This window comes from Cherax quadricarinatus, chromosome 76, assembly GCF_038502225.1.
Source record: "Cherax quadricarinatus isolate ZL_2023a chromosome 76, ASM3850222v1, whole genome shotgun sequence".
NCBI classification, from domain to species: Eukaryota; Metazoa; Arthropoda; class Malacostraca; order Decapoda; family Parastacidae; genus Cherax; species Cherax quadricarinatus.
In genome coordinates this window covers 17,015,618-17,041,419 of record NC_091367.1, presented here as the reverse complement: position 1 = coordinate 17,041,419, position 25,802 = coordinate 17,015,618, and positions in this window count along the sequence as shown.

Genomic DNA, 25,802 nt, shown 5'->3' with positions numbered 1-25,802 from the left:
CTTCTCTTCTTAAGACTTTTAATATTAAAGTTGTATTAAAAAATCTTGATACATTAAAAAAAACTTTTGATAAAGAATTCCCCCCAAAATGCTGATGGATGTGTCTAAGATTCCTTGTAAAATTTGCGATAAAGTTTATTACGGTCAAACTGGTAAAAATCTCGAACTAAGATTAAAACATCGTAAATATAGCATTAGAACTGGACAAGATTCCAATGCTCTATTTATTCATGTGAGAGATTTTAACCATCCAATTGATTTTCAAAAAGTTGAGAAAGTAGTATAAGGCAAGTCCATGGTCGACAGGAATATAATTGAATCTTGTTTCATAAAAAGCAGTTTTGACAATAATATGAATATTTCCTTTGGTTTATATAAATTAGATTCATTTATAATTAATAGAATTTGAGAAGAATTTTATAATACATTGGACAAATATTTTTTTAAATTTCTTATTTCTTGGGTAGAATAGTTTGTTGGTGGGTTGAGTGAAGGACCTGTCTAGTTCGGCCGGCGGGCCTGCTGTCTCGCGTCAGTTGTTGTGGGATCTGATAGTGAGGTGTGGGCTACCCCTTTATATACCTTCCTTTGATGCTTTACTTTCATTGTTCCTTGATAATGTGAGTAGTCACGAAAGCGCTTGGAATTTCTCTATTCTTTCACAGTGGTTGTTTTGCATATTCTAAAATCACCTGTTTACTGTGATCTTATTGCATATATATATATATATATATATATATATATATATATATATATATATATATATATATATATATATATATATATATAAGGAGCTACATAACTTTTATACAAAAATTTGTTCAAAAGAAACGGATCCTTTCATGACATGGAGCCAGAAATTAACATACATTCACCAGCCTCCTGACAAGATGGGTGTAGGTTTGCCACAATTCCTGCCTTCTGACAAGGCAGGTGCGGAAGGCTGTATCCTCCGACGCATGAGTGTGAATAACCCATACCCATGCCTTGGCGAAGCTGGAGCATGGGTGTGAATGCTCCCATACCCATCTGACAAGCCTAGCACAAGGATATGATTACCCCATATCTGCCTCCTGACATGGCAGTTGCATTGGTGTGACTCCCTTATATTAACCTACTGATAAGTTGGTTATGATAGAGTGTCCTTCCCTCACCCCTCTTCCGACAAGGTTGATGCAGTGGACAACACTACAAACCATCGGAATATTACAGACGTAAGACAATGCTTCGTTAATCTATTTATTTTTTATAACTTATCTTGCGAGAAATTAAGAGTTCTTAGGCAGTGCAGGCGAGAGATATCTACACTTGGAAAATAATAGAAGGAATGGTCCCTAATCTACATACAAAAATCACTCCCTACGAAAGCAAAAGACTAGGAAGACGATGCAAAATAGTCAGTCAAAAATAGGGGCACCACTGGTACACTAAGAAAAAACACAATAAGTGTCCGGGGCCCAAAACTGTTGAACAGCCATAAGGGTAATTACCAATAGACCCCTGGCTGCCTTGAAGAGGGAGCTGGACAGATACTAAATTCGGTACCGGATAATACGCTTTGCGGTTCGTATGTTGGTCTCGTGAGGCCAGCAGTAACAGCCTGGTTGATCAGGCCCTGATTCACCGGGAGGCCTGGTCGTGGACCGGGCCGCAACGGCGATGATTTCCGGAAAACCCTCCAGGTAGTCCTTTATTAATGGCAGAAAGACGCGTAGTTCAAAAAAACTCTTTATTATATACGTTTCGCCAGAACATTTTGTTTGCATAATTGGATTTATCAAGTCATGACTTGATAAATCAAACTATATGATCAAAATGGTTTTATATATTAAAGGCTACCTCTGTAACAAAGGTCTTTCTGCGATATTTGTCGGCAATATCTCTCATTCTACAACACTTTATATGGTACAAATGCTTATAAAATCACAATACAGGTAGTGATAGAACCCTGGCAAGGAAGTCCTAAAATTCGAAGGCAAGTGAGTTAACCACTATTACAACCCAGGATTCCAAATGGCCTGTTATCCTGGGTGTAATGGGAGCAAAATAAACACAGCAGAAAAAGTTTAGACTTATATTATCCTTCACCAATTTAGAACAGCAATATGTACACTATGTACAGTGATAAGTATAGTGCACTCCACGGTAAGCAAGGCAGAATAGAAGCCACAAGATAGCAAACCGTGCTTCAACCAGCTCTAGAATGGGAATGACAAGGGCAGACAGGAGAGTGGTACCCACATAACCTCTGCGATTGCCAAAACCATCTTCTTATTGGCTAGAACCTGGTCACTAGTTGAACGACGGGGCCCCATCATCAACTCTTAGCAACCTGGTTCGCTGGTTGGGGGAGATAGCCTGTAAATGAGGGTGTGTACATGCGCCGAATAAAGGTTACGTACTCTTTGCATGCCACAACCACTAGTCCATACCAGCCTAATAAAAACCATCCAGCTACTTATATTTCTATACACGAGAGGAATGTTAGTGTGGCCATTACTGTAAACAAAAATAGTTTTTATAGAGGAACTCCACACCAGGATGACTCTGGCGAGCTGGAGTCCAACTCACCTCGAAGCCGCCGTCATGACTCAAGAAATCGTAATAACACAATTGCATGCGTGTCATTCCGATTTCGTGAGTACCAAAACTTGTCTAAAACACAGATTTTTTTCTCATTTTGCAATTCGAGCAATACTTTCTGAGGTGTCGCTATCAGAGAGTATTTTTGCATAAAAATACCATCAGTCCATCGTTTTTGTTCTTGTTCTATTTGCATAACTGATATAATAACTCGGCAGATTAGAAATGCAAGATTTTGCTGACTAATATCCATATTTTTCCTCAATATGAATATTTTCATATTTTCTGTATTCATTCTACTTTTAAATATTTTTAAACAATGTTTTTGACTATCATGTTAATTAGTGAGACTGACTTGTTTTCTAGCGGATCATTTCAAAAATTTTGTATATTATCACAAAATTTCCTATTCTATTTTTATCTTACTTTCGAAGAAGTGTGATTAAGTTCCTCTGGTCCCTCTTTCGGTTACCATGGTGATATACCATCTGATCCACTTCTTTTCTTTAATCACTGTTCATTAAAATCTTCCTCTCTCGTTATCATATTATCCACATAATTTTCGAGTGATAACTCTTGCTTTAATCTTGTAAATTGTTCTCTTATGTTAATGCGCATTATACTTCACATTTTCTTCCTCACACGATATATACAGTTTACCCATTATCCTTTGATTTATTTTTATGCCTAACATACGTAATATGTATATAGAAAGGTTTCAGTACAGACCCTCGGTTATCGGCCAATATCTGATTTTCATAATTTTTCGGCCTCACTCCTTAGTGAATTATACTTATTTTAAGTTTCTATTAATATTCCTTTTTATTTTGAAAATGACGCAGAGATCTCGAATAAAGGAAAAACTTATGGTGACGTATCGGTCCGACTGGACCATTTACAAATCTGACAGTTATAATTATAATCATGAGGGAGCGCTAAACCCGTAGGATTATACAGCGCATGGGGGGGGGGATGGAAGGCATTCAGGCTCAATTCGGGGAACTTGAGTAAACATCCAATTCCCTAGACCAAGAGCCTTTTACCAACGTCAAAGAACCTCCTTTGAGGGGTGTGACTTGTAAATGGTCGAAGTCGGACGGAAACTTCGTCATAAGCTCCTCTCTCCTATGTGCGGGTTATTTGAGTATTGTTCCAGTCACGGTATTGTGCCTTTTATTCTTTTGCAAATCACAAAAAAAATGTATTCCATGCAGGTACTATACATGCTAAATGGTCTGACATACATCGTGAACAATGATATTACATGCTATGTATAATATGATAATGTTCAGAATGTTTTATCATAATGGTTTGTGTACATGCTTCTAAGACTGGCCAGCATCTCATAAACTGCTGATAATATACAGTTGTGCTGGTTCCAAGCTCTCTCCTTTTTACACTGAATTCTGACATTTAATAAACCATTAATTAATATTTTTATTAGAAAAATCAATACCTTATATAGTATGGTTTACTTAAACATCACGTACAATTATAAACATTCCTCGTAATGTATATCACAATTTATATATCAGCTCCGTTTACATTTTAAAAAATGTTATGGTTTCACATTTTCTCTTTAATCAATTTTCTGATTGTTGTATTTTCTTCTTTATTCCTTTAAATTATTCCATTTAACATTATTTAATACATTTAATATATTAATCTCAATGGTACCTTAAACACTTAATCTGCGCAGTAGTTAACAATATATTTTTAGCATTAGCAGTGTTAGTGTGTCTAATGTCCCGTGGCTCGGTTGGTTACGCTCTCGCCTCACTGTCTGTGGTTCAATCCCCGGCATGGGGAGAAGCTCATGGCAAGTTTCCTAACCTCTGCTGTCCCTGTTCACCTAGCAGTTAGTAGGCACCTGGATGTTAGTCGACTAGTGTGGGTGGAATCCTGGGGTACAAGACTGACGGACCACTGTGTGGAAATAAGACACAGTCCTTTGATTTCACACTGACTTTCTTGGTTATACTGAGTGGCTAACCCTCCAGGTTAAGAATCCCAAAAAATCTTTTCTCAACTTATCACTGAACAGGGTCTACTTCTGTTCTTTTATTGTACTCTAGATAATTATATATAAGGACTCACCCATAGAGCCATTCGCTGGAGTAACCCACTGCTTTGTACTCCAGACTACAGTAAATGAGTATATATGAATCATAATTATCTGAGCCACTTATCTGTCATTATTAGAAGTTTTGTAATGGCTATTTGCTTATTTTTTTAAAGGAATATCTAGTCTTCCTGGATCGTTTCTGTGATCCTAAGATCACTTATCAAGGATCACTACTGTAAGTTTATTCAAGAGTAAACTTACTTTAATCCCGTTCACAGGGCAAAAACTTTGGGTAGTAATTCTATCAGGATATTTGATTGATATTGTGGAATACCATTAAGGGAAGCGTATAATATTCCACAATAAATTTCTGAGCCAATAAGTAGTTTAAACAATAATCACTAATAAGCCTCACTATCAAGCCTCCTCATGTGGAACTTAAGTAATCCTTTACATGACCTGAATTAATCAAGTTTTCTCGGAGTCCTGGTGACTAATGAATTATACGAGCACAATCTAAGAGCACAGTGAAGTATGTTATGATTATTATAAACAAGAGGACAGTTTACTGGGTTTACTTCCCTTTGAGAGGAGAGCGCTGCTTCACCCACATCTTCCCCGCTTGACGCTATCTAATACGAGGAAAATTACCGTTATTATGTATAGAGAACCTTACCATAACGAAGAAGCGTCATCATCTCTTCCCGGTGTTCTGTTACTGGGCGGGAACGTCTGTTAGTCACACACGACACTGTCTCATTTTATCAGCATCGTTCGTTCTTATAGATGAGTGATCTTCGTACGGTCTGCTTTACTGTTGATGCTAAACACACCAGCCACTACACACTAGATTAGACTGTGGCTGTTACTATCCATGGCTACTTCTCTACCGACGTGTGGCAGCAGTCTCGGTACGAGAGTATCCAGACTGCCGCCACACGTCTCTACTGAATTGTTGTATCTTGAGAATGTCAGCTGAAGAGTAAGACACCTGTGCAACAGTTTAGTATCTTTATTGTTAACTGAAACATTTCGCCTAAAGAGCAGGTTTCTTCAGTCAACTGAATGGTATACATTACCGACAAGAATAAAATTAGACACATGTGCAACATCTGGGTATCTTAATTGTAGACGATTTGCCATCCAGTGGCTTTATCAAAACAAATTCTAGGACATAATTTAAAGACAGGAGAACTCTTTATAGAAGATGAGGTAATCAGTCCCTCAGCCTTGGAGTTGGTGTTGGTGACATAGTCAGCAGGTTGGATAATATTATGGCAGGTAATGGGAACAAGGTGATTATCTCTCTTAGTGCTGGGGGTAACGACATTAGGAAGCGCAGGAGAGAGGAGCTGCTGGATAAGTACAGGTCAGTCATAGAAGTAGTTAGGTCTAAGGGAGGGATCCCAGTCATATGTAGCATCTTGCCTAGAAAGGGAGTGGGCAATGAATGGATGTCTAGGGCAATTGGTATAAATTGCTGGCTAGACAGGTACTGCAAGGAACTTACAATCCCATTCATTGATAACTGGGACCTATTCTTTGGCAAACGTGATATGTATGCAAGGGATGGGGTTCATCTCTCTGGGGATGGAGTGGTTACATTAGCCAATTCGATTGAGAGGGTAATTGATGACTTGTCTAGGAATTTAAACTGATATATTATAGAGGTATGGGTGTTTGTGGGGAAACAATCAGGCTGCAGCATTAGAGTTAAAAACAGCAGTTATTACCGGGATACCTCAGGGATATGTTTAAAAGACAATATTCAAAATAAAGTTGCTAGTAATGGCAAATTAACTGATCAACAAACAAAGAGAGATAGTAGAGGGTAACGAGCGACTAGCTCCCTTAAGGTTTACTATACAAATAGTAGGAGTCTAAGAAATAAGATAGATGAGCTAAGATTACTTGCAAGTGTAGGTAATATAGATATTATTGGTATAACAGAGACCTGGTTCAACCTGAAAGATAGAGAAATGCCTTCTGAATGCAACATACAGGGTTATAAACTATTCCATAATGATAGGGTCAACAGGTAGGGTGGTGGAGTGGCGATGTATGGCAGGGAAAATTTAAATTGTTGTCTTAGACATATAAGATTAGAAACATCGAACACAGAATCTATTTGGCTACAGTTTCTCGAGGGACGTGACAAATTAATTTTGGATGTGATTTACAGGCCCCCAAACCTTGATAGGGAGTGCAGTAAGCTGTTGTGGGACGAAATTCATAAGGCATCTAGATATGAAAATGTTGTGATAATGGGGGATTTTAACTTTAGACAAATTGACTGGAACAATAAGAGAGGAAATCTTGAGTCCAGTGACTTTGTTGATACGGTTCAGGATTGCTATTTAGAACAGGTTGTGACAGAACCAACTACAGGAAACAATCTACTTAACTTGGTTCTTGCCAACAAAGATTCACTAATTAATAATCTTGAGGTTAATGATGAGCTTGGGGAAAGTGATCACAAATCAATATATCATGGAATTACGCAGATAACTGCAATCAAATCTCTGTCCCAGATTTTCGCTTGGTCGACTTCATGGGACTGAAAAAATTATCTTAGTGGGCTAAATTGGGATGTCCTGACTATGGGTCAGGTAGGGGATCTTGGTTGCCAATATGATGTTTTTCAGAGCATAGTTCTAGCTGCCCAGACAACTTTTGTTCCAAGTAGGGAAATTAGATCTAACAAAAATGATCCCAAATAGATTAACAATAAATTAAAACATCTCATTGGTCAAAAGAGAGGCATATATAGGCGTATCAAAAGAGGGGCTGGGCAGTTAAGAAATCAATATATTCAATTAAAGAGAGAAATAAAGAAAGGAATAAGAAGAGCAAAAAGGAATTATGAAGCTAAGGTCGCAAGGCATTCAAAGACTAACCCAAAAGGGTTCTTTCAGGTATACAGAAGTAAGATTAGAGACAAGATTGGCCCAATTAAGAGTAACTCTGGTCAGATCACTGACAATGATAAGGATGGTGTGAAATTCTCAATGCCTACTTCCTCTCAGTTTTCTCCCAGGAAAATACTAGCGATATTCCTGAAATAATAGATTATGTAGAACAGGATGATAATAAACTATGCACGATTGCGGTAACTAGTGACATGGTCCTCAGACAAATAGAGAAACTAAAACCTAACAAATCACCAGGTCCTGATGAACTGTTTGCAAGGGTGTTAAAGGAATGTAAAGAGGAACTTAGCATACCTTTGTCTAATCTTTTTAACATATCACTACAAACTGGCACAGTGCCTGATAAGTGGAAAATGGCAAATGTAATATGTATTTACATGGTAGGTGACAGGTCCTTGGCTTCGAACTATAGACCAGTAAGCCTTACCTCCATAGTGGGATAATTTATGGAATCAATAATTGCCGAAGCCATTCGTAGCCATCTTGATAGGTACAGATTGATTAATGAATCTCAACACGGTTTTACAAAGGGGCGTTCCTGTCTTACGAATTTACTAACTTTTTTCACTAAGGTGTTTGAGGAGGTAGATCATGGTAATGAATATGATATTGTGTATATGGACTTCAGTAAAGCTTTTGACAGGGTCCCACATCAGAGACTATTGAGGAAACTTAAGGCACACGGAATAGGAGGAGAAATTTTTTCCTGGTTAGAGGCATGGCTGGCATATAGGCAGCAGAGAGTTTCCATAAATGGGGAGAAATCAGAATGGGGGTGGGTCACAAGCGGAAGCCTACTATTGGGCGAAACGTTTCAATCAGCAGTAAAGACAACCAACTGCTGCACAAGAATCTTATTCTTCTACTAAGTGGTTGTGGCGAGATTGTCAACACGGCAGCTCTATTTACATCTGTGTTTACATCTGTATTTACATCTGTATTTACATCTGTATTTACATCTGTGTTTACATCTGTATTTACAATTGTATTTACATCTGTATTTACATCTGTGTTTACATCTGTGTTTACATCTGTATTTACATCTGTATTTACATCTGTATTTACATCTGTATTTACATCTGTATTTACATCTGTATTTACATCTGTGTTTACATCTGTGTTTACATCTGTATTTACATCTGTATTTACATCTGTATTTACATCTGTGTTTACATCTGTATTTACATCTGTATTTACATCTGTATTTACATCTGTATTTACATCTGTGTTTGCATCTGTATTTACATCTGTATTTACATCTGTGTTTACATCTGTATTTACATCTGTATTTACATCTGTGTTTACATCTGTATTTACATCTGTGTTTACATCTGTGTTTACATCTGTATTTACATCTGTATTTACATCTGTGTTTACATCTGTGTTTACATCTGTGTTTACATCTGTGTTTACATCTGTATTTACATCTGGATTTACATCTGTATTTACATCTGTATTTACATCTGTGTTTACATCTGTATTTACATCTGTATTTACATCTGTGTTTACATCTGTATTTACATCTGTATTTACATCTGTATTTACATCTGTATTTACATCTGTATTTACATCTGTATTTACATCTGTGTTTACATCTGTGTTTACATCTGCATTTACATCTGTATTTACATCTGTATTTACATCTGTGTTTACATCTGTATTTACATCTGTGTTTACATCTGTATTTACATCTGTATTTACATCTGTATTTACATCTGTATTTACATCTGTATTTACATCTGTTTACATCTGTATTTACATCTGTATTTACATCTGTATTTACATCTGTATTTACATCTGTATTTACATCTGTATTTACATCTGTGTTTACATCTGTATTTACATCTGTATTTACATCTGTATTTACATCTGTATTTACATCTGTATTTACATCTGTATTCTCTCTCCTCACTTGTCTTTTTTAATTATAAATTTAAACATTATAATTATTATATCTAAGACTGTGTAAAAAATTTACACTTTCAAGGGTTCAATCACCTGGCTAGTTTATCTAGCAGTAGTATCAATGCACTATTAATTGCAGTTTCCCATTTTTATATACGTAATCACTATGAGAATATTCCGTCTACATTCCAGTGTTCTGTATGTATTGATATGGATTTATTATTATTATTATAATCAAGGGGGAAGCGCTAAACCCGGAGGATTATACAGCGCCTGGGGGGGGGGGTTGTGGAAGGCATTCAGGCTTAATTCGGGGAACTGGAGCACAGATCCAATTCCCTAAATCAAGAGCCCCTCACCAACATCAAGGAACCTTCCTTGAGGGGTATTGCTATGGAAAAATTTCACTCGCAGTAAAGCTTCTGTTTATGTGCAAAAAAAAAAAAAAAAAAAAAAAAAAAAAAATACAATTGTAATAATAATAATAATAATAATAATAATAATAATATTATTATTATTATTATTATTATTATTATTATTATTATTATTATTATTAGACTGCTGACACAAATGTTTCTTCCACAAATTCTAAAACTTTGCTGGCCATTCACTTGCACCACAAGTATTTCAAAATCTAAATCTATCTCTTTTAAAATAATATCCCGTCCTGTAAGTAGCTTTATCTTAGCACGGTCAGGTTTTACTTTTGAATTCATTAATTTTCTCTGACGTCCCTCAATTTCTATTTCAATAGCAACGAATTTTTCTTTTTACACAATACTAAATATACAGTTTTCTTTTTATTCACTCATATTAATTTTCACTCGCAAAATGCCTTATATCCATTCCGAAATTTTATATCTCTACCTTTAAACATTAAATTCACAAATATTTTTTTTTTATATTTTACCAACTATTTCAATTTATATTCCTCCTCCACATTACATTTTTTTTTCATTTTGCCTGAAGCTACCTCATTAAAAATTGTTACATGTAATTTATTTTCCATCAATATTAAAACATCTGTTTTTTTTGGGTGTTTTTAATATCCTTCCTTTCAAGTTTCTCTGAAACCACAATATCAGTGTTTATTTCTAGCATTTTCACGAACGTGTTTAATTTCAGTAGTCGCTGTTCATTTAAAAACTGTTGAATTAGCAGTGGGAAGAGTGTGTGTGTCTGAGTAGCGGACGTGGGTATTGTGTGAGCTTGTATGGTATGGGTACAGTGGGCATGTATGGTGTGTGTGTACTCACCTATTTGTACTCACCTATTTGTGGTTGCAGGGGTCGATTCATAGCTCCTGGCCCCGCCTCTCCACTGATTGCTACTAGGTCCTCTCTCCTCCTGTTCCATGAGCTTTATCATACCTCGCCTTAAAACTATGTATGGTTCCCGCCTCCACTACTTCACTTTCTAGGCTATTCCACGGCTTGACTACTCTATGACTGAAGAAATACTTCCTAACATCCCTTTGATTCATCTGAGTCTTCAACTTCCAATTGTGACCTCTTGTGTCTGTGTCCCATCTCTGGAACTTCCCGTCTTTGTCCACTTCGTCTATTCCACACAGTATTTTATATGTCGTTATCATGTCTCCCCTGACCCTCCTGGCCTCCAGTGTCGTCAGGCCTATTTCCCTCAACCTTTCTTCGTAGGACAATCCCCGTAGCTCTGGGACTAGTCTTGTTGCAAACCTTTGCACTTTCTCTAATTTCTTGACGTGCTTGACTAAGTGTGGATTCCAAACTGGTGCTGCATACTCCAGTATGGGCCTTATATATATGTGTGTGTGTGTGTGTGTGTGTGTGTGTGTGTGTGTGTGTGTATGGGCTTATATACTGTGTACTCACTTATTTGTACTCACCTGTTAGTGGTTGCTGGGATCGAGTCATAGCTCGTGGACCCGCCTCTTCACTGATCGCTACTAGGTCCTCTCTCTCTCCCTGCTCCATGAGCTTTATCAAATTTCGTCCTGCCTCCACTTCGTCACTGTCCAGACTATTCCACTTCCTGACAACTTTGTGACTGAAGAAATACTTCCTAACATCCCTTTGACTCATCTGAATCGTCAACTTTAAATTGTGATCCCATGATTCTGTCTTCCATCTCTGGAACATCCTGTCTTTGTACACCTTGTCAAGTCCTCGCAGTATTTTATATGTCCTTATCGTGTCTCCCCTAACCCTCCTGTTCTCCAATGTTGTCAGACCCATTTCCCTTAACCTTTCTTCGTAGGTCATTTTCCTTACCTCTGGGACTAGTCTTGTTGCAAACCTTTGCGATTTCTCTAATTCCTTGACGTGCTTGACCAGGTGTGGTTCTAAACCGGTGCTGTATACTCCAGTATGGGCCTGACGTACACGGTGTACAGAGTCTTGAACGAATCCTTGCTGAGGTATCGGAACGCAATTCTTAAGTTTGTCTCATCAGATGTGCCCGGTATTATACTCACCCCAAGATCCATTTCCTTGAGTGAGGTTTGCAGTCTTCGGCCACCTAGCCTATACTCTGTCTGCGGTCTTCTTTGCCCTTCCCCGATCATCATGACTTTGCATTTGACAGCGTTAAATTCGAGGACCAGCTGCTGGATCAGGCTTGCAGCCTGTCCAGGTCTCTTTGTAATCCTGCCTGATCCTCATCTGATTTAATTCTCCTCATTAACTTCACATCTTTTGCAAGCAGGGACACTTCTGACTCTATCCCTTCCGTTATGTCATCCACATGTACCAAAAACAGGACTGGTCCTAGAACTGACCCCTGTGGAACCCCACTCGTCACAGGGCGCACTCGGACACCGTCACGTACCATGACTCGTTGTTGTTTCCTTGTCAGATATTCTCTGATCCATTGCAGTGCCTTTGCTGTTATGCATGCCTGATCCTCTAGCTTTTGCACTAACCTCTTGTGAGGAACTGTGCCGAAGGCCTTCTTACTGCCCAGGAAACTGCAATCCACCCACCTCTCTCACGTGTCTTATTTCTGTTACCTTGTCATAAAACTCGAGTAGGTTTGTGACGGGATTTAACTTCCCTGAAACGATGCTGGATGTCGTCAATAAGCTTGCTCTTTTCTCGGTGCTCCACCACTCTCCTCCTGAGAATCATCATGACTTGTTCTATTATACACGTCAGTGATACTCGTCTGTAGTTTGATACCTCGTGTCTGTCTCCTTAAAATTGGGACTACATTTGCCATGTTCCATACCTCAGGTAGTTGCCCTGTTTTGATGGATATGTTGAAGATTTTTGTTAGTGAAACACACAGCTTCTCTGCTCCCTCTCTAAGGACCCATGGGAAGATGTCCCGTCCCACCGCTTTTAAGGTATCAAGTTCACATAGCAGCTTCTTCACCTCCTCCTCATTTGTGTGTATTTCATCCAGCACTTATTGGTATATCCCTTTTCTGTGTAACTCCCTATTCTGACTTCTTTGAGTCTTTCCTGTCTCCACTATGAATGCTTCTTTAAATCTCATGTTGAACCCCTCACATACTTCTTGGTCGTTTCTTTTAAACTCCCCACCTTCTATCCTCAGCCTGATTTCTTGTTCCTGGAATCCTGTTTTCCTCCTGATGTGGCTATACAACAACTTTAGGTCAGACTTGACTTTCGATGCTATGTCGTTTTCGTATTTTCGCTGGGCCTCCCTCCTTATCTGTGCATATTCATTTCTGATTCATCGACTAATCTCTTTATTTTCCTGGGTCCTTTTGTCTTCTGTACTTTTTACATTCTCTAGCGTGCTTAGTTTTTGCCTCCCTGCACTTTGTGTGAATCAAGGGCTCGTTCTGGTCTTCGCTTTATTTATGTTGCCCTTCGGAACAATCTTCTCTGCCTCCTTGCATTTTAATGTCACATGGTCCATTTCGTTTACTGATTATTCCTACCAATTTTCTTTCCCACTGAACTGCTTTCAGGAAGTTTCTCATGCCTGTGTAGTCCCCCCTTTTGTAGTCTGGCTTCTCCCATCATATTTCTGTTACCATCTCCACTTGTAACTCAACTATGTATTCAAAGCTCAGAACCACGTGATCAATAGCTCCGAGAGGTCCCTAGATGTCCGAGCTACTCAAGGTGAATACTAGGTCCAATGCTGCTGGTTCATCCTCACTTCTCTGGTAGTGTCCCCTAGCATGTGAGTGCTTAAGGTTTTCCAGTACCACATCCATCATCTTGGCTCTTCATGTTTCGTGACCTCCATGTGGTTCCAAGTTTTCCCAATCAATCTCCTTGTGATTGAAATCACCCATAACTAGTAACTTTGCTCTATCAATGTGAGCTCTTCTGGCCACCACAGCTAGTGTGTCAATCATTACTCAGTTGCTCTCTTTGCATTCTTCTCTTGGCCTCCTGCAGTTCTGTGGCGGATGGTACATCACTGCAATTACACCTTAGGGCCCCCAGACTGAATTGTTCCTACTATGTAGTCCCTTTCGCCCATTCCATCCATTCCTTCCATTTCCTCAATTCCCCTCCCGTTTTTAATGAGCTGTGCAACTCCTCCTTCCCCTCTGCTCCCTCTATCTTTCCTCAGTATCTGATATCCAGGTGGAAAGATTGCATCTATTATCATCCTGGTGAGTTTCGTTTCTGTAAGTTCTATGATATCTGGGGATGTTTCCTTGATTCTTTCATGCCTCTTATTTGTTATTCCATCTACGTTTGTATACGAAACCTTTAACTTCTTTCCTCAAATTGTGGTCTGGGGGTACGTTGGGGTGGGGGGAATAGGAGACCTGACAAAGAACTATGGGGGGTTGCTATGAATGAGGGGATTGGGGGTAGGGCGTGGGGGTTTTGGGTTAGATCGTTTGGTTGCATTGGGGGTGTTGGGGTTGAGGGCCTTCAGAGGGCCGTTGTGAGAGAGGTTGTATTTACCCTTCCTCCTGAGTTTGGGTTCTCCTGCCCATCTCCACCTTTGCCCGTGTGTGCGTATGTGTGGGGGGAGGGGGTGTATAGTGTGTGTGTGTGTGTGTGTACTCACCTATTTGTACTCACCTATTTGTGGTTGCAGGGGTCGAGTCTTAGCTCCTGGCCCCGCCTCTTCACCGGTTGCTACTGGGCCCTCTCTCTCCCCGCTCCATGAGCTTTATCAAACCTCGTCTTAAAACTGTGTATGGTTCCTGCCTCCACTACGTCATTTTCTAGGCTATTCCACTGCCTTACAACTGATTGTGTGTGTGTGTGTGTGTGTGTGTGTGTGTGTGTGTGTGTGTGTGTGTGTGTGTGTGTGTGTGTGTGTGTGTGTGTGTGTGAGGAGCGGGCGTGGGTATAGTATGAGCATCTATGGTATGGGTGTAGTGGGAGTGTATGTAATGTGGGCGTGTTTGGTATGGGAGCAGTTGTGCGTGTAGCGGAAGAGGATGAAGCGTGGGCGTGTATGGTGCCAGAATATAGCGGGTGTGTGTATAGTGTAAGCATGTAGGGTGGGAGTGTTGTAAGCTTGGGTACAGCGTTATCGTATATGGTGAGGGTGTAGCTGGCATGAGTGCTTTGTCAAAGAGTATTGTGTGGATGTATTTCGAGTTTGTATTGTGTGTGTATTCCCCGAGTGTCTGTGTTGGTGAAGTGTGACTGTGTATTGTGAGGGTATAGTGTGAACGTGCATGGTGTGAGTATAGTGTAAGTTATTTTAAAACTCTCACCATAAGGGCACAGGTGAACAGTTGTCTCTTCCCAGAATCGTAATTCTGGAATAGCCACTAAAAGGGTGTTCTGGGAATGGTGGCACCTCTTAATTGAGGTGATAGTTCTCAGAGGAAAGTAAAGTGTGTGTGTGTGTGTGTGTGTGTGTGTGTGTGTGTGTGTGTGTGTATGTATGTGTGTGTGTACTCACCTAATTGTGGTTGCAGGGGTCTAGCACAGTTCCTCGCCCCGCCTCTTCGCTGGACGCTACTAGGTCACTCTCAAAGCTATGTATGGATGCTGCCTCCACTATATCACTACCCAGACTATTCCACTTCCCGAGAACTCTGTGATTGAAGAAATACTTCCTAATATCCCTGTGATTCATTTGAGTCTTCACCTTCCAACTGTGGCCCCTTGTTGCTGTGTCCCTTGTCAATTTCTCTCAGTATTTTGTATGTCATTATCATATTCCTCCTATCTCTCCTGTCCTCCAGTGTCGTCAGGTCGATTTCCCATAACCTCTCCTCGTAGGACATACACCTTAGCTCCGGGACCAGTCTAGTTGCAAACCTTTGCACTTTCTCTAGTTTCCTTACGTGCTTGGCTAGATGTGGGTTCCATACTGCTGCTACATACTCCAATATGGGCCTAACGTTCACGGTGTACAGGGTCCTGAACGATTCCTTATTAAGATGTCGGAATGCTGTTCTTAGGTTTGCTTCGTGTCTGTCTCCTTATTTAAAAATTGGAACTATATCTGCTGTCTTCCATACCTCAGTTAGTCGCCCTGTTTCGATAGATGTGTTGATTGTTGTTAGTGGTACACACAGTGCCTCTGCTCCCTCTCCCAGGACCCATGGAAATATGTTTTCCGGCCCCATCGCCTTTGAGGTATCCAGCTCGCTTCGCAGCCTCTTCACTTCTTCCTCGGTTGTATGTATTGTGTCCAACAGTTGGTGTGCCCCACCTCTCTGTCTTTCTAGAGTCCTTTCTGTCTCCTCTGTGAAACACTTCTTTGAATCTCATGTTGGGCTCCTCATATACTTTGCGGTCGTTTCTTGTGATCTCTCCTCTTTCCTTCCTCAGCCTGATTACCTGGTCTTTGACTGTCGTTTTCCTCCTGATGTGGCTGTACAACAGCTTCGGATCAGATTTAGCTTTCGGTACTATGTCATTTTCGTATTGCCGTTGGGCCTCCCTTCTTACCTGTGCATATTCATTTCTGGCTCTACAACTTCTTTCCTTATTCTCCTCGGTCCTTTGCCTTCTATACTTCTTCCATTCTCTAGCACACTTGGTTTTGGTCTCTCTTCACCTTTGCGTGAACCAAGGACTCACCCTGGCCTTTTCGATATTTCTGTTATCCATGGGTACAAACCTCTCCTCAACTTCCTTGCATATTGTTGTCACATATTCCATTATCTCGTTTATTGACTTCCCTGTCAGTTCTCTGTCCCACTGAACCCCGTGCAGGAAATTCTTCATGGCTGTGTAGTCCCCTCTCTTGCAGTTTGGCTTCATTCGTCCTGTCCCTCCTGCTTCCCTCTCCACTTGTAACTCTACTGTGTATTCGAAGCTTAGAACCACGTGATCACTGGACACGAGGGTTCTTTCATTTGTGATGTTCTCAATATCTGCACTTCCCAAGGTGAGTACTAGGTCCAACGTCTCTGGTTCATCCCCTCCTCTCTCTCTGGTGGTGTCCTTTACGTGTTGGTACATGAGGTTTTCCAGTACCACCTCCATCATCTTAGCCGGCCTCGTTGCTAGGCCCCCATGCGGCTCCAGGTTATCCCAGACGATTTCCTTGTGGTTGACGTCGCCCATAATCAGCAGCTTTGCCCTGCTCGCATGAGCCCTTTTTTCCACTTCAGCCAGTGTGTCAACCATTGCTCTATTACTCTCATCATACTCTTGCATTGGGCTCCTACTGTTCTGTGGTGGGTTATACATCAGTGCAATTACGACCTTGGGACCTCCAGACTGAAGTGTTCCTATTATGTAATCTCTTGCTTCTCCTCTGTCACCTCCAACTCGTCAAAATCCCACCGGTTTTTGATGAGCAGTGCCATTCCTCACCCCCTCTGTGTCCTCTGTCTTTCCTCAGGATCTGATATCTCATAGGAAAGATGGCATCTGTTATCATTCCTGTAAGCTTGGTTTCTGTGAGAGCTATGATGTCCGGTGATGCCTCTTTAACTCCTTCTTGCCACTCCTCCCACTTATTCATTATTCCATCAGCGTTGGTGTACCATACCTTCAGTTTCCTCTCCACGACTGTGTTCTGGGGGTCTTTGAGGGCGGGGGACCTGGCAGTGTGCTGTGGGATTCTACAGCATAGTGGGGGGGGGCTGTAAGTGTGGATTGTGTTTTGTGTTGGGATATTGGTTGTTTAAATAACAAAAAAAGGCACAATACCTTGACTGGAACAATACACAAATAACCCGTACATAAAAGAGAGAAGCTTACGACGACGTTTCGGTCCGACTTGGACAATTTACAAAGTCACAGGCTGGATGGCGAAACGTCTACGATAGGGATGCCCGGGTGTTGCGCATGTGTCTTAATTTCATCTTGTCGGTATTATATACCATTCTTGTACTACTACTACTACCACCACCTCTTCCTGCCTATATATAGCCGACCTGCTCCACTTCTGGTTAGTGTGACTTTGTCAATGGTCCAAGTCGGACCGAAACGTCGTCGTAAGCTTCTCTCTTTTATGTGCGGGTTATTTGTGTATATTGGTTGTTTATCATTTTGCTTACTTTGTTTAATACATCTTTGATGATAGGCTTCAAGACAGAGCTTGTGGTAGTAGAAATCTGCTCCAAACACAGCAGATTCATCTTCACCATAACAAGTTCGGATGTATACTTCGTCCATGAAGAACAAAGTGGCTGCAAGAAATGTTTTAGCCCGACTGGTTTCACTTATTCGATATTTTACTATGATGTTGCTGTCTTTCTGTTTTCCACAAACAATACATGGAAGATTTGTAAGACCCACCTTAAGGGATGGTTCGTTACGAGAAAAAATATCAACTCTGTCTTTTACGTGGCATTGTTCCTGAATCTTTGGGTGGGTCTTCACATGACATTCTCTTTTTGATAAGTAACGTTTTCTTGAGTGTGTAAGAGGTATAACATATATTTGAATAATGATACAAAAACTCACAATCATGTGTAATTAATCCATTCCAAAACATCATTTTGTATTTCAGCAGCAGCCAAGATTTTTTTGTCTTCCTTTTGTTGTAATTGTTGTCTTCTCTTTGTTGTGTTTGTCATAAACTACATTTTGAAATGTCAGCATTTTTTGAAGTTCCTCTCCCTCGGCACAATTGCAGGCCAACAAGTAGCTTGTTATCCTCCATTTCCTATGTATTTAGCCAGCAAAAATAAATTGTTGGTTCAGCAGCTATTATCTTTATTGAATTTAAAACAGAAGGAAAATAAATGTTAATTTTCTGTAGCACATTTAAATAACTTTTTTCTGCAACAGTTTTCAAATGTTAATTATCCTTACATAAATTTAGATATATTTTAATAATCCAGATTTTTACAGACAAATAACGATTTCATGAAATCTCGAGATATATATCATCGACACCATGCCTAACCCTTCTAGGGCAGGGTAGGTGCCTGAGCCCGAGCCTTTAGCTCATAAGATTGTCATTCCCATTAGTCCCCTTGGGACGGGGATGGCAGACCAGAGAGGCCTAGCTTGTGGCTAGGCCTGGGGACAGTTGGTCCCAAAGATGAGGAGGTACTTGTGCCTCCTCCCATGGGAGACTTAGGTCTCAGACACTCCCTAAAGAGGGAGCCAAGGCCGGGCCACCACTTGGACAAGGCTCGGGCCGGGAGAATACCGGCGAATATTTAACTAACTAACTAATCTCGAGATATATCATCGACACCATGCCTAACCCTTCTAGGGTAGGGTAGGTGCCTGATCCCGAGCCTTTAGCTCATAAGACTGTCATTCCCATTAGCCCCCTTGGGGCGGGGATGGCAGACCAGAGAGGCCTAACTTGTGGCTAGGCCTGGGGACAGTTGGTCCCAAAGATGAGGAGGTACTTGTGCCTCCTCCCATGGGAGACTTAGGTCTCAGACACTCCCTAAAGAGGGAGCCAAGGCCGGGCCACCACTTGGAAAAGGCCCGGGCCGGGAGAATACCGGTTAATCTTTAATAATAAATAATCCACCAGCTTCCATATAAAAGTTTTAGCTTTAATGCCTCTAAGGACTACTTATACCAGTAATGATGGTTATAAACATGACCATAATTTTTAATGGGGCGGACCGGTAAGCCAGCGAAAGGCCTCGGTCAAATGACCGAGTGTCATCATCTGACCAAGGCCCTCAAACACTTGTCCTGTTCCCGACAAACCTTACCTATCCTAACCTTATACCTCTATGGTCGATTAATGAAGCTTCACCAGTGAGGCGCAACTACACAAAACATTCTGGTTGCTATAATTTTTGTCCAACCCAGGGTTAATATGCGTTAACTTGAAATTCTAACCTAGCGATTGTGAAGGTTACAATAAGATTTTCCAGCCTCTCGCACTGTTGACAATCGTATTGTTGCCTTCACGGACTAATAGAGGATTAGATAAAGTAAATGGTGGTGAACACCGACGAACATGATAGTCCTGTAAGTTTTAAACATTAAGGAGACTTTTAGCTTGCCAGAGGAGATTAAACTAAAGAAATCTATGGCTGAAATTAAGACACATGTGCAACATCTGGGTATCTTTATTGGAGACGTTTCGCCAACCAGTGGATTTATCAATACAAATTCTAGGGCATAACTTCAAGACAGTAGGACTATATACAGAAGATGAGGTAATCAGTCCCTCAACCTCTTCTGTACATAGTCCTACTGTCTTCAAGTTATGTCCTGGAATTTGTATTGATAAAGCCACTGGATGGCGAAACGTCTACAATAAAGATACCCAGATGTTGCACATGTGTCTTAATTTCATCTTGTCGGTATTATATACCATTCATGCACAAATCTATGGTTTATCAAAATTCTCCATAATAAATAACTTAAAACCCGATTGTCTTTTTTTTTCAAACATCAGATTACGACATGATTGGTTTCGTGATCGAATCTGTGAGATCCCTTAATGAAGGATAGAAAAGGGATTACGAATAATTATTTCGGTTTCTCTGAGGAAGTAATTCGTACAATTATTTTTGTTTGCCTTGTCACCTGCATTAGTAGGACGGGGGGAGGGGGGACGGGGGACGGGGAAAGTGACAGGTCTCCAGTCAGGCAGGTCAAGGGTCCAGCTAGGCAGGTCAGAGGTTCAGTCAGGCAGGTCAGAGATTCAGTCAGGCAGGTTAGAGATTCAGTCAGGCAGGTTAGAGGTTCAGTCAGGCAGGTCAAGGGTTCAGTCAGGCAGGTCAGGGGTTCAGTCAGGCAGGTCAGAGGTTCAGTCAGGCAGGTCAGAGATTCAGTCAGGCAGGTTAGAGATTCAGTCAGGCATGTTAGAGGTTCAGTCAGGCAGGTCAGAGTTTCAGTCAGGCAGGTCAGAGTTTCAGTCAGGCAGGTCAGAGGTTCAGTCAGGCAGGTCAGAGGTTCAGTCAGGCAGGTCAGAGGTTCAGTCAGGCAGGTCAGAGGTTCAGTCAGGCAGGTCAGAGGTTAAGTCAGGCAGGTCAGAGGTTAAGTCAGGCAGGTCAGAGGTTCAGTCAGGCAGGTCAGAGGTTCAGTCAGGCAGGTCAGAGGTTCAGTCAGGCAGGTCAGAGGTTCAGTCAGGCAGGTCAGAGGTTCAGTCAGGCAGGTCAGAGGTTCAGTCAGGCAGGTCAGAGGTTCAGTCAGGCAGGTCAGAGGTTCAGTCAGGCAGGTCAGAGGTTCAGTCAGGCAGGTCAGGGGTTCAGTAGGTTCAGTCAGGCAGGTCAGAGGTTCAGTCAGGCAGGTCAGGGGTTCAGTCGGGCAGGTCAGGGGTCCAGTTAGGCAGGTCAGAGGTTCAGTCAGGCAGGTCAAGGGTTCAGTCAGGCAGGTCAGGGGTTCAGTCAGGCAGGTCAGAGGTTGTCAGGCAGGTCAGAGGTTCAGTCAGGCAGGTCAAGGGTTCAGTCAGGCAGGTCAGGGGTTCAGTCAGGCAGGTCAGGGGTTCAGTCAGGCAGGTCAGGGGTTCAGTCAGGCAGGTCAGGGGTTCAGTCAGGCAGGTCAGGGGTTCAGTCAGGCAGGTCAGAGGTTCAGTCAGGCAGGTCAGAGGTTCAGTCAGGCAGGTCAGAGGTTCAGTCAGGCAGGTCAGGGGTTCAGTCAGGCAGGTCAGGGGTTCAGTCAGGCAGGTCAGGGGTAAAAAAAATCCATTAGTAAAAAATCCATTTAGTTTTTAGCATGTTAGTTATAATAACATTTAGCTATTAAAGGATTTATTTAGGCAAGGTTAAATTAGTATCTAGGTGCAGCCAGCCCTAACAGCCTGGTTGATCAGGCCCTGATCCACCATGAGGCCTGGCCACAGACCGGGCCGCGGGGGCGTTGACCCCCGGAACTCTCTCCAGGTAAACTCCAAGTAAGTAATAGTGTTACCAATAACTGTTTAAATATTTTTAGTTATACTCGTTAGTTATAATAACGTTTTATTTTCAGTATTTTAGTAATATTTAGTTATTTTTTTGCTTATTTTGGTATAATTGTTAAGATGACTCACGAAATCGTGATGACACGATTGCATAAAAACCATACCACGGGTGGGGTTAGAACCCGTGGTCAGAGAGTCATAAAACTCCAGACCGACGCGTTAGCCACTCGGCCAGTGGCTAACACGTCGGTCTGGAGTTTAATGTCTCTCTAATCGCGGGTTCTAACCCCACCCGTGGTATGGTTTATAATTGTTAAGCGTTGCACTACATCAGGGAGAGTAAATGGCTCCCCTGGTCTCATACTGGAATACATTACGTAAAGTAATATTGGGATTGTTTTCTTGGATAATATCGATATCTTCTCGTGGTGCCAACATAGAAAAAGAAGCAAGAAGACAGAATAAAAGAGAAGAAGACGGTTATTCTCGTGGTGTTTATTAGTTCAAAGAAAAGAAATCTTAATTCTAATTAAACTAGGAGGTTTAATAACCCAGAAAAAAGTATAAAACAGTTGGGTTTATTCCATTTGGGTATTTCGGTACTCCTTCTTGGAAGTGATCCTTTATCAGTAGGCTAACCAAGCAATATTTAATGCCCTGGCAAAGATTAGACCAAAAAGGATCCTTTCGTCAAAGAGCACCGTTGGTCTGTGACCATTTAAGCACATGTTGATAAGCAGTGTCAATATTTGACAAATGGTATAACAGGTATAGTGTTTGGTATAAGTGATGGTGTCTGGTGTGAATGATTGCATGTTTTTTGTATAATGATGTTTAGTATGTTTGGTGTGAATGATGGCAGTGTTTTGGTGTATGATGGTGTTTAGTATGAGTGATGGTGTTGAGTAGTCAGCTCACACACTGAGGTCCGTGGTTCGATCCCCTGTACGGGTGGAGACATCGGAGCGTGTTGTGTTTCCTTGAGACACCTGATGTTCATGTTCATCTAGCAACAAGTAGGTACTTGGGTGTCAGCCGACTGGTGTGGGTCGCATCCTGGGGACAAAATTAACCTAATTTGCCCGAAATGCTGTGCATAACCAGGAGCTTTTCATATCGTAAGTCACTGATGTTATATCATAAGTTATATCATGTACTTGTAGAAATAATGTCAATAAATATTAACATATCAGCCGTCTCCCACCAAGGCAGGGTGGCCCGAAAAAGAAAAACTTTCATCATTCACTCCACTGTCTTGACAGAGGCGCTCCTACACTCCTTCAGAGTGCAGGCACTCTGCTATTAATATTTATAATTATTACAGTACGTGTAATGGTGTTTAGTGTTAGTGATGGTGACCACTGTGAATAATGATTTTTTTTGTGAATGTTAGTGATGAATGTGAATGATAGTGTTTAGTGTGAGCGATAATGTTTAGTGTGAGTGAGGGAGTGCAGTGTAAAGAAGTTCAAAGGCTCTAAAATACTATAATCCCTTCCTTAAGGAATTGAATTCCTTACCTAACAAGTTATACACCGACAATTTTCAAAAAAATTATAGATGAATGGTTCAGAGAACCGACATGTTGATAAATTATACACATACACAACTCTTGGGAATCTTCATTGAGGAGACGTTTCGCCACACAGTGGCTTCATCAGTCCATACGAAGGAGAGACTGAGGAATTCTTCGCTTGCCTAATTCTTGGGCACGACTTACTTCCACATTGAACAAATGTGACACGACCTATGACTGCTGCACCTCTCCTGCCATATGGTTTATAAGCTGCTTCTCCGCTGATATGCCGTATTCTATTCAAGATTGATGGACTGAACACATCGATTCAAGGTTGAGGGACTGATTACCTCATTCTCCTCCTGTTCTTCAAGTTTCTCCTTCGTATGGACTGATGAAGCCACTGTGTGGCGAAACGTCTCCTCAATGAAGATTCCCAAGAGTTGTGTATGTGTATAATTTATCAAAAAAATTATACATTATTTTTCTCATATATAAATTAAAACAGGTTTTAAAGACCATATTTTTTCGATAGGGGGTGAGGGGGGTCTTGATGCCAGTGGAGAACTGTGAATTCGAGGAATTGAGGCTACTCTCCATCTGTTCAAATCGGATAACCTAGGAAAGTATCAAAATATTCCATAACCTCAGTCCCTTGTGCCTCAGTGACCTTAATTGGAATAGTGCAGAGTGTGGCATAAGTTGATAATGCATTTAAATAAAAGTATCGAAGACTTGAAGGGAATCAGAAGAAGCATTGAGAAGTCATCATAAGGAAGTAAATATACAAATTTCTTGAGTAAAAATTGTAAATTAGGATATATGCAGTCCTATTCTAATTCAAACCATTCAAAGAAACCAAAGGGGCCATTTTGCTAAAACTTGAAATCGCTCAAAAGTTGTATTATCACGTTATAAGCATTAAATTTAGGCTTGAGGGTAATCAGATGTGACTATCAGAAATTATCACATGGAAAACAGTATCTAAATTTTTCAAATTTCTTGTAAAAATCCGAAATGGGACCTATGCAGGCTAAAATCAATCCAAAATTTTCTGTAAGACTGACTGGCTTTGAAGAAAGAAAATTGTATGTAAGCCTAATTAATGTACATAACATACAAATGTTTAACAATGTTTTTGAGGGCACATGTTATAGACACATAATGTAACATTAAAGTAATTTAACCTCCTAAGATAACCAAATAAAATCAAATACAGAGACTTTTGATCAACAGCGACATTTTCCAATCGTTTTAGAGACTAATTTGATTAGTAATATCAGCATACGGAAACTTACACAGCATAACGTCAAGAGTTTGTTTTCCTTGAGGAAAATCTATCATCAGTAAAAGTTTCAATCTGACCGGAAGATGCGTTTTCCATTTTACGCATAGAATCCAATAGAATTTGTCTACACAGTCATACGATACGTCAATTATTGAAGACTGATGCCGTTCATAACTGTTATATTTTTAGTCCTAAAGAAAACACTAAACCCATAGGAATCATATTGTGCTTGTGGAACGGGAGGTATTCAAACTAGATTCAAGCAAGGGGAAGATAAGTCCAGCTCCTTTGATCAAGATCCCCTCACCAGCTTCAAGGGAGAGAAGACAAGGTAAAATAATACTGTACTATCTCAAGGTTAATAGTGGCGAAATGGTCGATCAGAAGAACCTTTTTAAAGTATTCTCACTGAAACAAATATATGAGAATGACCTACATAGTAAACAGTCCCATAAATCTTACTCAGTATACATTACATATGTCAGCCCAATTTTAACCTCTAGAGCACGAAAATTCTTCCGATTTCACTAACTTTCTGTTGACCAGTTCAAACAGCAATGGCGAGTCCCTTCTGCGCAGGAGCAGGCTTCCCAATTTCGATAACATATTTCTTTTAAAAATACAATATAGGGCATCTATTTACCTATAAATTACCGTATTTCCGGAAAATATAGTATTTTCCACAACATAAGCGTTGAAATACTGATGCCGATCAAATAAGACGTTCTCGAGAAACACAAACATTTGTGGTAAACCAAGCGAAATGTTGGCGAAAATGATTCGAAAAATGGGAGTTTCCCTCGTTAAACTTAAAAGCTCCATAAATCCGCAGATATTTATTTTTTTCCAATTTGCCTTTTACATTCACAAAACTCTCTACAATATTGTAAAAAGGTATTTTTTCATTTTTTGAGGAATCCAGTTCTATAAAATTTGCAAAAATATTGGCACAACACAGCCCAAAATTAATACCAAAATAATTCTAATGCGCAACTATTTAAAATAATTCTAATACACAGGTATTTAGGGGTTGAAGGCTATCAGAAGAAGCATTCTCGAGTTATTACATGGGAAACAAACTTTAATAAAATTGCCAAATTGAAATTTACACAGCTGAGTGTGAGAGATAAGTTGTGTTTGCATAAAGTCCACCAATGGTAAAAGTTTAAAGCACATCAGGAAAAGAGTTCTTAATAATTGATCTGGAATTTTACGACTCGCTCGCCATGGGTTCGAACACCAACCGTTCCGTGGTTTGTTTGAAATCGTATTATTACGACTTCATGAAGTTTGTAAGTATTTCAGTAAAATTTTTAACTTATAGCTATTCAGATTAATCTCATG